Here is a 12,073-nt window from a genome sequence, read left to right as displayed (position 1 = left end):
TTAGTACAGCTATTTATTACAGTAAGTCAGGTAAAGTAATTATATATTTGAAACAGCTATTTCAGCTTCTCACCTAGCTGACATTGGCAGGGAAACAGGGAAATCTAGAGCCCTGTACCAGAAAATACCAGACTGATGGAAAAACCAGCTCACTGTGAGTCTCAGTGGGACTGTTACCATTATGTTAAAATTAAATTTCCAGATAGAAATTAGCATCTTACCAGCTAAGTGACTGTTAAGATATATTCACAGGTCATTACTGCTGGTGCTCCATGAATTAAATGATTACTAGTCTTTAGATCAGTTTCATAATTTGAAAACCCCAGTAGCACACATACACAAAGAGCAGACAGCTGAATCATCCTGAAAATGTCAAAAATAAATGCTAGTGATTGAACTGGTCTTAACATGATGGAAAACAGGTGCTTCTCTTCCATGTAAACATGCCGGTTGTTGGTCTGTAATTATATTATTCTGGGCAGTGCAGGAGGGGACGGGGCAGCAGAATGAGCTGCCATTTAAAATCCACCAACTCCTCCAAAGACTGAGTCTGTGCTGTCTATAATTTTGGTGTGCCTACATTGCTTTGCCAGGCCAGACAGAGAAGGAAATACCAGAATACGCTAATCCGAAAATCCTTCTGTCATGCGCAGGCTTTGCTTTGATTAACTCATATTTTTGAATTATTGAGCTAATAATATCCCTTGGTTTTTATAAGGCTTAGCTGCAGTATAAACAAGAAGGACGCAAAAAAGAAAACATTAGACTAAATTAAGCAAATAATAAGTGAGAATGTACTGCCAACATAAAATAGTCATGGGAATTAATGAAACCCAGTTAAATCAACCCCGAGTGACCAGTTGTGTTTGGTGTTGCCGTTTTCCCACGGTCACAATATGAGGCTCCACATCTGTCTCAGTTTTATTCAGCTGACTCACTTGCTCCCTTTGAGACATTTACATTTGACTCACAGCTCACATTATACACAAGGCACTGCACAAATAGAAGTACTGTAGGCTGCTGAGATCTAGAGCAGTATGAGGTTATATCTTTAACAGTGAGGTACTATGCACATGCACTCCATAGTACTGCGTTAACAGTTCAGTACACAGCAGATGCATATACCTCCCCTGCATAACCACAGACTAATCCATTGTGAGTAACTCTCAGTGTTTTAAAGCACAGCTTTATGGATATGCAATGAAAATATACATCAAGCAACGTGAATATGGAGTGGTAACGGGGTGCACATGGAGTAGGTAGTCACACCACAAAGCTGACCCATATCTTGCCCTGCCTACCACCACCCAGACCAGTGCCCAGTGATATCAAATGTCTCACCCCCTTGACACAACCATGTAATCAGAGAGCTCTGAATGGTTCTGCCTTTGAATGTGTGAAAGGATTGATATATTAGTCATTGTGTTACAGACACTGGCGGCAGAAGCAGCTGAGGAACGCCAACATTAAAAAAAAAGGAAAACAAAAGGCCTGGTAAACATCCAGTCTGCAATACAAAGAATCAGGGTGACTGGTCAGGGTGTGATCCTACAGAGAAAAGTAAGATGAGATGACGGTAAAATATACTGATGGATTTCTGTTAAACACCAGCAACTGAGCAAGAAAGAAAAAACATATTTATATGACGATGCAATGATTGCATAACGAATGTGAGAAAGAAATCCTTGTCATATCACAAGTACATGGCAGGTTGGTAGATATGCCAAAAAATGTGTTTACAGACAGGCATTTCATTTGCTCAGATTACTATGTAAAGTGGATGCTTAACCTTGCAATTGACTTTATAAATACCGTCATTCTGGGCTCCCGTTGCTTGACAGCCACCTTGTTTAAACTGTTACCTGTTTCAAGAGATCAGCATAAAATATCAACTGCCAAAAGTAATTCAATCACAAGGTCTAGACGTTAGAAACAAGCTGTAAAAAAGTACCAGAAGAATTCTCTAGACTAGGAGTTTTAAGGATTAGTCATGGAGTTAATGGAATTAAATAACCATACCAATTCTGAATGTACACTAATACTGATGTCAATAGTTGGTCCTATTGGTGGTTAATACTATACATTGCAATACATATACTATTGTATTTTACAAGACATCTGATGACGTTATCAGAAGTTCTGAGTAAACATGGTATCTACTAACATTTGATAGACCAATTAAAACATGATTTATTAATAAAGAAATGTAATAACATATTAAATAATAAAGATAATAACTGCAACCCCACTTAATTTAAATTTGCCTGTATTTTTTTATTACCTCTATATAGTAGAAAGTCAAGCCCAGCCCTACTCTCATATGATGCATAGTATTTAAGCTGTTTTCCAATTTACAGTCCCTGCACCTGCGCAAGCTGCTTTACAACCCAGCTCCATTACATCTCCTTCTGCCCATGCTGTTTCTGTTTGTCTTTTTTAATTGATGCCTGCTCTGTACTGAATGTGGAATCTCACCACTTCTCTCCCCACCTTCAGCTTTCCGTGCATCCATCAAAGTGCTGGGATGTCCCCAAAAACAACTAAATTAATGCTCTGATTTATTTCCTTTTAGGTTGTGATTTTGACATTAGTATTTCTTTAAGCAAAAATAAATGAATTAAATTAAATAAGTAATAAATATGTAAAACTTTTTTTTATAAAGAGAAAGCTAAACAGTGTATGTTGACTCACTCCCTGGATTAAATTGTATGTTGTTGAATTTATGACTTTTAGTCAGCGTTAAAAAATAGTCCAAAAATAAAATAAAAGTTGTGAGCAGCCAAAATGAGTTTGGCTTTTTAAATGAGTTTAAAAGGCCAAACTCACTCATATTTCAGCCTTCGATATATGAGTGAGGAGCATGGACATCTGGAAGCATCTTGGTTTAGAACTGCTGCTCGACCATGTTGAAAGAAGCCAGCTGAGGTAGTTCTGGCATCTGGTCACGATACCTCCTGAGCACCTCCCTTTGGAGGGTTTCCCGGCACGCTCAACAGGAGGAGATCCCAGGGTATTCCCAGAACCCACTGGAGAGAATGTTTATTTCTTCTAGCCTGAAAATGCCCCATGATCCCCCAAGAGGAACTGGATGTATCGCCCTGCTCAGGGCATCTGGGACACTTTACTTAGCCTGCTGCCACTGTGACCTAGCTTGTGATATAATGGTTGGATGTCAGAAACTTAAGGTCACCCACAGCTCTATGTACTTGTTGAACGTTATCTGATCATACTTGTTTTAGAAAAACTTTGTGTTCAAAAACTGGTTTCAGTTATTTTTTTTCCCCTATTAGAACAAAAGGACATTTTAAAAAATCTTATGCCGACACATAAATAGCATAAAAGTGATGTTTGTAATTTAAAAGAAAAATCACAGGCTCCAGGAGTACTAGCCTATGTGCAAGAAGTGGCTGTTACGCAGCCATCTGTTCATAACCATTTCATAAACACATTAGTCGTTGTATTAAACGGCAAATACATATATTTAATTTATTGACTGCATTAATGTGATTAATAATTCTTGCCTTGTGAGCATCTGCGGTGCACTTTTGACCAAGGAGGGTTAGGGTCACTCTTTCTACCATGTTTGCTGGGTATAACCGCATTTTGAGAATTTAAAGTAATATACCACTAGTTCCAAACTTTGCAAAGAAAAACCACCGTATATGTCTCAGTTAACCCAAGTGATAGAGTATTTTCAGGGGAATTCAGTTTGATTTATATAAGAAGAAGAGGCTAATTTGTTTTTGTGTCTGACTGCAAACTTTTTGTTTATCATGCATAAATTAGCAGAGTGTAATGTGCACAGAGGCAGAAAGCCACAGATGCTTGTAGAGTTACTGTTCAACAGCTTGGTGTTTGTGACACATCATTTAATCAAGGTAATCGCAGCGGATCAATACATCTAATGGAGCTATCTTTTGGTGCAGCCATTTGGAAATTAGGTGCTGTAGCCCCCAGATGGCTGCAGGGACTCAACTAACAGCACTTTAAAAAGACTTTTAATCTAATGTGGCATAACAGCACCACATGGCACATATTCAAGTTAAATAACGTTGAACAAAAATAGAGGTATTTAGTATTTTAAATACTCTTAAAACCGATACTGATATTTGATGATTTAAAAAAATCTGATATTCCAGTATATCGGCCAATATATTTTTTTGTTTCCGACACATATAGCATCAACAGATTTTCTTAATATTTTTTAAGCTATTTATTTACTCATTTACACTTTGCCCAACTCATCTTGGATCAGCCTGTTGTTGTATTTCTGTGTTGTCAACAGGGAAGTTGAAAAATGCCCTCTGGTGGCCAAACTATGTAACACCAACACTCACAACATGGCCTAAGGGTGTTTCTGCCGTGTCCTCTTTACTTTTTCATACGTTCATTTATCAAACATTATAAGTGCCAATACTTGTAGATACGCAAATAGCTTTATTGTATTACTTGCTTTTGCCTTGTAGCCTTTTATGTAATATGGTATGTGAGACAGTATATTTTAGAGCCTTAACCACAGAGAAAAACACAACAATTTCAGAAGTATTAATTTAGTCAGTTAATTGTGGTGTGACATTGTTAAACTGGTAAGCATCGCCCACGTTAGTGTTCTGTACTGGCAGCTACTGCAGCTCTTTATAGGATGTCAAGAAACTGTCATTAAAAACTGAATTTTTCTATGTAAGAGACAAGATTCAAGACTTGTTAGAAGCTTGTATAACTAAATTGTAGATGAAGTCATTTTATGCTACTCAGAAAAGATGCTAATGACATAAGTAAAAAAGGGTGAAATAAATAACAGAAAAGTCCATTTAGTTTCTAAATCAAGTTTAGTAACCATGAAGCCCATGACTGTATGCAGGACAGATTCACCCAAAAGGTGCCATGGGAAAATTTAATTTAAGGTAAACCTTGATATGTTTACCTGGTGTCCCTGAGATTTTGCTGCTCCATCATACTAAGCAATTGTAATAAAAGACAAAGAAACCAAAGAAAGAGAGTGGTCGAGTTTGACAAAGAATTCGTCTTGGCATCAGTGTAGAGACATCTTGCAGACTTTCACAGTGCACACTGACAAACATGGACAGGACCTCACATACAGTGCAGAGGGAGAGTGTAAGATCGTGACTTGCTGTTAACCACATTTAACCTGTTAAATCACATGTATCAGCCTGAATACTGCTAAAAACTTCATGTAAATATAATCTGTGCAGGCCACTGCTGCACACAAACTCATCTACTAGTCTCAAAGACTGCAGTAACAACCACTTCTCCAACTCCAGGCCAGATCGGGGCACTTCAGACACAGCAGTGAGCTATTTCTTCATGTATAGATCTAAATTTAGAGATAAGTGGGCAGCAAACTCAGAGACATGATGGCTCATAATTCTACAAAGCCTCAAACTTGAACACAATGATGCTACAGACTTAGAGTGCAATATTTTAAGCTTGACGACCAAAAAGTATAAACCTCTTTTCATAACGATAGTCATCAGTTTTGTGCATTCATATTGTGAGACTGGAACAACAATGATAAATTATTTATTCAATCTGATTTAATTCAGACACTGAATTTATCATTAATCCATTTCTAATTTCTATCTCAGACGCCATAAACAATTTATATCACAAAATCAATGTTAATAAAACCAAATGGAGAAAAGATTAATGTGTTTATGTAAAGCTCTTTTTTTGAATTCAAACAACTGAGAATAAATTAAATTTCATTGGTGCTGTTAACAGCAGTTATACAAAACATTTTAAATAATTCAACAACAGAAACAAGGTCACAGTGACTCTATCTACAAAGTTTTTATTGCAACCATAAGTAGGCAAAATGAAAAGAGCTACTAGGTTATTCTGTCAACCTAAAACTAGGTTTGATAAATCATTTTCATTTTCATCTGAAGAAATGACCTGAAATCACTTTGTGAACTAAAATGACTGAATACACAGAGAAAGTGTATTTAGTTTTATTCTTTGTCAGTACAATTGGACAACACAAATCTTTTGAGATGTCTAAATTACTCAGAATAAGGGGTATTAAAAATATTTTGTCTTTGTACTATAACAACATTGTTGATTTTCCTAAAACTAGTCTCGGACAAACACCATCCATATTATAGTCATTTTAAAAAATAAAACTACCACTGACTTTTTTCAGGGGAAAAAACTAAAATAAGATAAAAATAAAGTTTCAAAACAATATAAAAATGAAGGAGTAATTCGTAAATACAAAATTATAATAACTGAAGCAGATTTCTGTCCCGTCTTCACCCTCACCCCCAACCAGTCACCAGATAGACACCTGAGCCTGGTTTTCCTGGAGGTTTCTTCCTGTTGAAAGAGAGTTTTTCCTTCTCACTGTCGCCAAAGCACTTGGTCATAGGGGGTCATATGTTGAGGTTTCCTTTGTTTTCCTTGTATTATTCTTTTGTATACAATATAAAGCACTGTGAGGCAACTGTTGTTGTGATTTTGTGATACATAAATAAAACTGAATTGAATTGAAAAGATTTGGCACAGTAATGGTGATCTTCTTTTCAAGAAGATCGACACCTACTGTTCAACTTTTAGCAATAATATAAGTATGATGGGCGAGTCAACCATTTTCAACCAGAGTGAAGTGTCTCAACAAACTACTCAAAGAATTCTTACAGTAAAGACTTCTGATTGTCAGTACTGTGAATCTAAATATCCACCTGTTGCTATCATCAGATCAAAATGACTTTGGTTTACTACCAAGCTAGTTGCCTATTTGATGCTTGTTTCTACTTAGCTCTTGTTATAATAACTTGTTTTGGCAGTGACACCTGGTAAGTTGTTCCAGTAATACAAGTACTTTTCACAGTAATATATTATGTAAGGTATTACAAGTCAGATTTTCAGTTTTTCCAATTAAGTCCATAATATTTTTGCATGTTTTTCACTTAATTTTACTGACGTACCTGTTTATCAATTACTAATCAAACTACACCAGCTTTAACCAAACCAAACCAACAAACTAGCTCATTAGTGCGAACAGTCTAATAAAATTTCTTCCTCACCAACACAGAGGAACAAACTTCTTGACAGGTCAGTTTCTGGACTGGTCAGTTTCAGTTTTCTCAAATATTTCTTTTTCAATCCTTAACATTAGCAGTTTGACTGCTACAACATTTGGCTTTTAGCCCCAAACGTGACCATATTGGGAAGAGAGGATAAGGGTTAAGTCAACAGCTATGGCTACAAGCTGAAAGCGTCCACTGAATGAGTGCAAAACACAGATACATAAACCAGCTAATTAGTATAAAGTAACAGACTAATGAAATACTGTGCTAAATATGTGCTATACCACACAGCAGCCCATATTACATGTCAGATAATGTCATTAACTTCTCCAACAGCACAAACATAGTCAAGAGGTCCAATTCAGTGACTTGAATTAGTCAATGTGTGGCTTACCAGACACCAGCTAGCTACAGCTACTAATACTGGCATACCTGCCAGTTAAAGCAGTCGTAACCTTAACTTAAAGCCTCGAACAAATCCAAACTGGTGCACTTTACTGTGCTGCTCATTTCAGCTGAACTGTCACAAGGGAACTGACCGACCTTTACATCAATTGTTCAAAAGACCAAATAAGCCGACCTCAAGTGGTCACTAGAGGAATTTTACGGCACTTTTTCAATGGCTTCACATTTCAGCCCTGGAGGTTGCAGCTTGACCTTGCCATCAGCTGTTAACTGCCCCATACTGACCTCTGAAGTATTGTCACATCTGGTTCAAATGACAGAGATGACCAAAACTATAGTCTGCAAACCAGTAGGTAAAGAAATGGTAGCTATGTTCGTTTTTATATAACCTACCAGAGGTGTCAAACTCAATGTCACTACCGGTTACACTGCCAATATTTTCAGGCATATAAAGAATCAGGCATGCATTAATAAATTCCAAATTTGTCTTTTCAATAATTTTTTCAATATTCAATATTTTTTTCACAAATTCCTTTCCGAGATTTCAATAAAACTGAAAAATAACACCAAAGTAACTGCAGTTTTCCGCATCTTAAAATGTTTGGCAAACAGGAATAAATATTTGCAAAGTGCCTGATGTGGTGCACGAGCATATTAACAATACTAATACTATCAAAATCACTGCCTTGCACTTGGATGGAGGCAGAAATAAGAGCAAGATAACTTAAACACGAGGCAGTTCTTCACTCTACTACAGGCAGAGAGGAAATGATTCTCACAGGGTAACCTGAGCCTCTACACATTATGGCAAATCGTTCATGCTTTATTATAAAATGTGAGTGTTTATGTAATGTAAACTGAATTATGCTGTCATAAAATGCAAACAGGGAGTGAGATGAAACCTCCGAAAGGCTCCTTGTTTATTTATGATAGCTGAACAGCCCTTCTGGAGGACATATTGTCAGCTGAAATCCCACTCAGCTCCTTGTGGCTCAGACATAAGTGGCTCGATGATCAATACTCGCACTCAATTCTGAAATTCCTTATTTATAAAAACAGAAGCACAAAGGTGCCAGGTTACCTCCACTCCGCTGGTTTCCACGGGAACAAATAGGCAGCTTCTTTAAACCTTCTGTTCCTGGAAATCCTCCAAAAGCAGCCCGAGTTTACTCTCCTCAGCAGACGACGGTTGCTGAGTCATTACTATGTGACCTTACCGCCACCTCCAGCTACTGTTTGAACTTGAACGTCGGACTATTTCACACAATCCAGAGCCACCGATCTTCTGCGAGCGACAACTAGAGCTACTTTCTGCGATAAAACAACAATATCGACTATTAGCGTACTACAATGAGCACAACGCCACCGCCTCCGACTCGGAGGAGCGCTGCTCCACCTGCACAATGAGTAATGAAGACGTGTCTGCCTCTCCAGCAGCCCCTGCACCCACAGACAGCGCTGCACCTGCGGGGGCTCACTCTGCAGCCTTCCTTTGCAAGCTGGCATGTCTCAGTTCGAGCAAAAGCATTAAATCCGCAGCATTAAGCAGCCATTTACTCTGCCAAAGCACATGCATGTCTTTGTTGCACGGCAAGTATCCACGCAGCATCACGCTGATGCCACTGTGCGTAGTTGCCCACTCAAAACTCAACGCTGTAACGCTTGCATGGATCATTTCGCGGACTTACCTGCGTTTTCACAGAGCAGTCTGCACAGAGGAGAAGGAGCTAGAAGCGGGAGATGAGGCGACTATAGAACGCAGCAGCGGGGCTGGTTCACTCTGTAACCTTTACTGGAGACACGCGAGGCAGCCTGCTGGATCTGCCAAAGGATGCTCAGGCTGACCACGTGACTGGGGAGGACAACCTGCTTATCTCAAGTTACCGATGGACACAAAATTTAGAGCTTAATCTCAGAAGAGTCAGAGCAGCAGACAAAAGCAACAAAAAAACACACAAAAAACGTCTTCAGTAAACAATTCTTACAAGACAGATGACCAGCTGTTTAACATATATAAGTGGAAGTACGTGTGGATTAATCATGCTGGCATAACTACACCAGGAATAGCATTATCAGAAAAACTGGAGGAGTAGTTCATAGTTTTACACTATGCCAAGTCACCCCCGAACCTTATGTGTGGCACCCGTGACCTGAACAGTTTGTGTTTTTCAGGTCTGTACTCATGAACTGCCGGTTTTGCATCATCATCATCATCATCATCATCATCATCATCATTATTATTATTATTATTATTATTATTATTATTATTATTGTTGTTGTTGTTGTTGTTGTTGTTATTTCCAAAAATAAAAATAAAATCAATACAGAAAAGAAGGAAAAAAAGCAAAAGAATCACAACTTATGAAACCAAACCATATCAAGAAAAATAAGTGGGAATTTCAGATAGACTGGACACTGTATATATATTTATATATTATGTATAATTCAGTTTCTCTATGCATGTATAAACATAACACGTGTGTCATCCTTTTACATTTATAAAACTAGAATTTTTTTCAAGTGATTTTACTAAGGTGTTTATAATTTCACGCACATCCTTCATCATCATCGTTTTGTGCATCAGTTTTTTACAAATTGTACTTGTGGGTTTTTTCTAATTATTTTTCTAATGAAATTGTTTTTTTTTTTCTTCTTTTTCTTTCTTTTTCTTCTTTTTTTCTTTTTTTTTGTTATTTTTCATTATGGTGTTATTTACAAAAAAAATCCTGATCTTGACTCTACTCTGCAGGGCTTAACTGTGGTCTTAAGAATTCCAAAAAGTTGATTCTGTTCATCTGGATGTAACGTTTTCAGTTCAACGTTTCGTCACTCATCCAAGTGACTTCTTCAGTCTCAGCTGACTGCAGGTTTCCCCAACCTTATAAACAGTACATTTGCACAGTAACTGAAACCAGCCCACCAGATGAACAATGGGCTGTGAGGTCAGTTCCTTGATCATTAATATACAAATTGTCAAGACCATTGATCAAAGGCCATGAGTACCATTCACAGAGAGTTGGGGAACGATTGCAATCACAGCATTGTGAGATGTGGTCTTAAGAACTTCTAGTCTTGATTGTGGACTCTGGATCTGCTAGCACTAAACTAAAACCACCATTAATGCCTCTACAAGTATGGCATGGCCTACTTAATGAACATAACCTTAAATTCTGTAGCTGCTTTTACATATAACCTTAGACATAAGAATAGCCAAGTACATACACACCTAACAGAAAAAGTCCCAGCCTTTTGATCTATGACAGATGATTTGTGTTAAATTATTAACAATGACTAATGTAGAATATGAGATATTAACAGAACAAAATAGAAATAGTAGAATAAAAGACCACAGTCAGATTAAGTGTCAAAGAGCACATCACTTCATCATTAACAAGATTACAGCTTTGTCGCTAAGTATTGAATTGACTGAAGTCCACTTACTGTAATAAGTGCTAGGACCCCCATAGGCCCCAAGAGTCTGTGCTACTTCCAATAAGCATTATTGTTGCTACATACTGCCCTCTGGCTTGTTTAGGGACCCAGGTTTTTAAAGTCTGCTGCTGAGACTCGGCATATTGGTATGGTATGAGCTCTTTCTAATCTGCAATGGCTGGTAATACCCCACATTTATGTGCACGCCACAGACATAAACAAAACAAAATCCTAATGCTTTCATACTAATGCTCAGTTTCTTCTAATTTTGGACAACTTGACAAAGAAGTAAATAATTAAAGGTTCTTTGGCTGCTTGGATTCCACCATTTAAGCCATTATCCAAGTCATTATTATAGCTCAGAATCTCTCTCTGTGCTGCTTGTGTTTCCAACGTGTATGGTTTGGTGCATGATTGTATTGAATATTTCTCTTATTTTAAATCATACCAATATATTTTAACAGCTATTTCTAGGTTTAAAAACTCTGAATCTATAGCAGAATATGTTCATTCCAAAGACCAAAACCTGTTCTTGAATCTGCCTCATACACTTGTTCAAAAGTCAGATTTTCTGCAAGCTATGCACCAAATGGGTTCTGCCAGTTATGACAGTCCACACTGCCAATGCTCACAAGCTCTGAGCTCTGTCCAGTGTAGGATAAATCCAGTAATAAAAATGTTTGCTATAGTGTGTGGTCTACATTAGAGTACTTTGAATTTTCTTCTTCACTGTGCTTCTAGTTTTATTTTTTCAATATTTTCAGAGAAACACACATGCATGCTGTTTTATTAGAACCTTTATCTTCTTTCATATTTTCTTTCATCAAATATATTAACTGTCACAATAATGGATGCTCATAACAACAAAATTTCAAATAATGAGTGTATGCACAAGTAACCCCAGTGAACCAAAAGCTCAGGCTTCAGTGCTCGTAAAAAGAGAGCAGCTAAAACTATTTATTTTTATTACACCAAAGTTCAGTACAAGATTAAAAATAAAGATTATTTTGAACTGTGAGTCCAACGACAAAAAATGGATCTGGAAATTAACATAAAAAGCCCCTTTAAAAATATTTGCTATAAATTCTGTGAATATTAACAGCATATGTTTCCCTCTACTGGTCTACAGGGTGCATAGCACTTATGATGACCTGACCTAAAAAAAAAATGCCCAAACACACATTCAA

The 12,073-nt window shown here is 37.3% G+C and overlaps 1 protein-coding gene across 2 annotated transcripts in view; it reads right to left on the bottom strand.

Annotated features, from left to right (window-relative positions):
• The window catches only part of slc4a3 (solute carrier family 4 member 3), a 69,296-nt gene extending 60,058 nt beyond the window's left edge, over positions 1–9,238 (bottom strand). The window contains exon 1 of one of the 2 annotated variants that reach the window (XM_063497801.1): positions 9,143–9,238. The gene's annotated coding sequence lies outside the window, so the exon portion shown is untranslated. The remainder of the gene's footprint in view (positions 1–9,142) is intronic. The other variant, XM_063497802.1, reaches the window with a different exon arrangement.
• Positions 9,239–12,073: the final 2,835 nt, after the last annotated feature.

The sequence above is a fragment of the Pelmatolapia mariae genome, linkage group LG16_19 (assembly GCF_036321145.2).
Source record: "Pelmatolapia mariae isolate MD_Pm_ZW linkage group LG16_19, Pm_UMD_F_2, whole genome shotgun sequence".
Lineage (NCBI taxonomy): Eukaryota > Metazoa > Chordata > Actinopteri > Cichliformes > Cichlidae > Pelmatolapia > Pelmatolapia mariae.
Note: the sequence above shows the minus strand (reverse complement) of the source record. Positions and strands in the feature narration are given on the sequence as shown.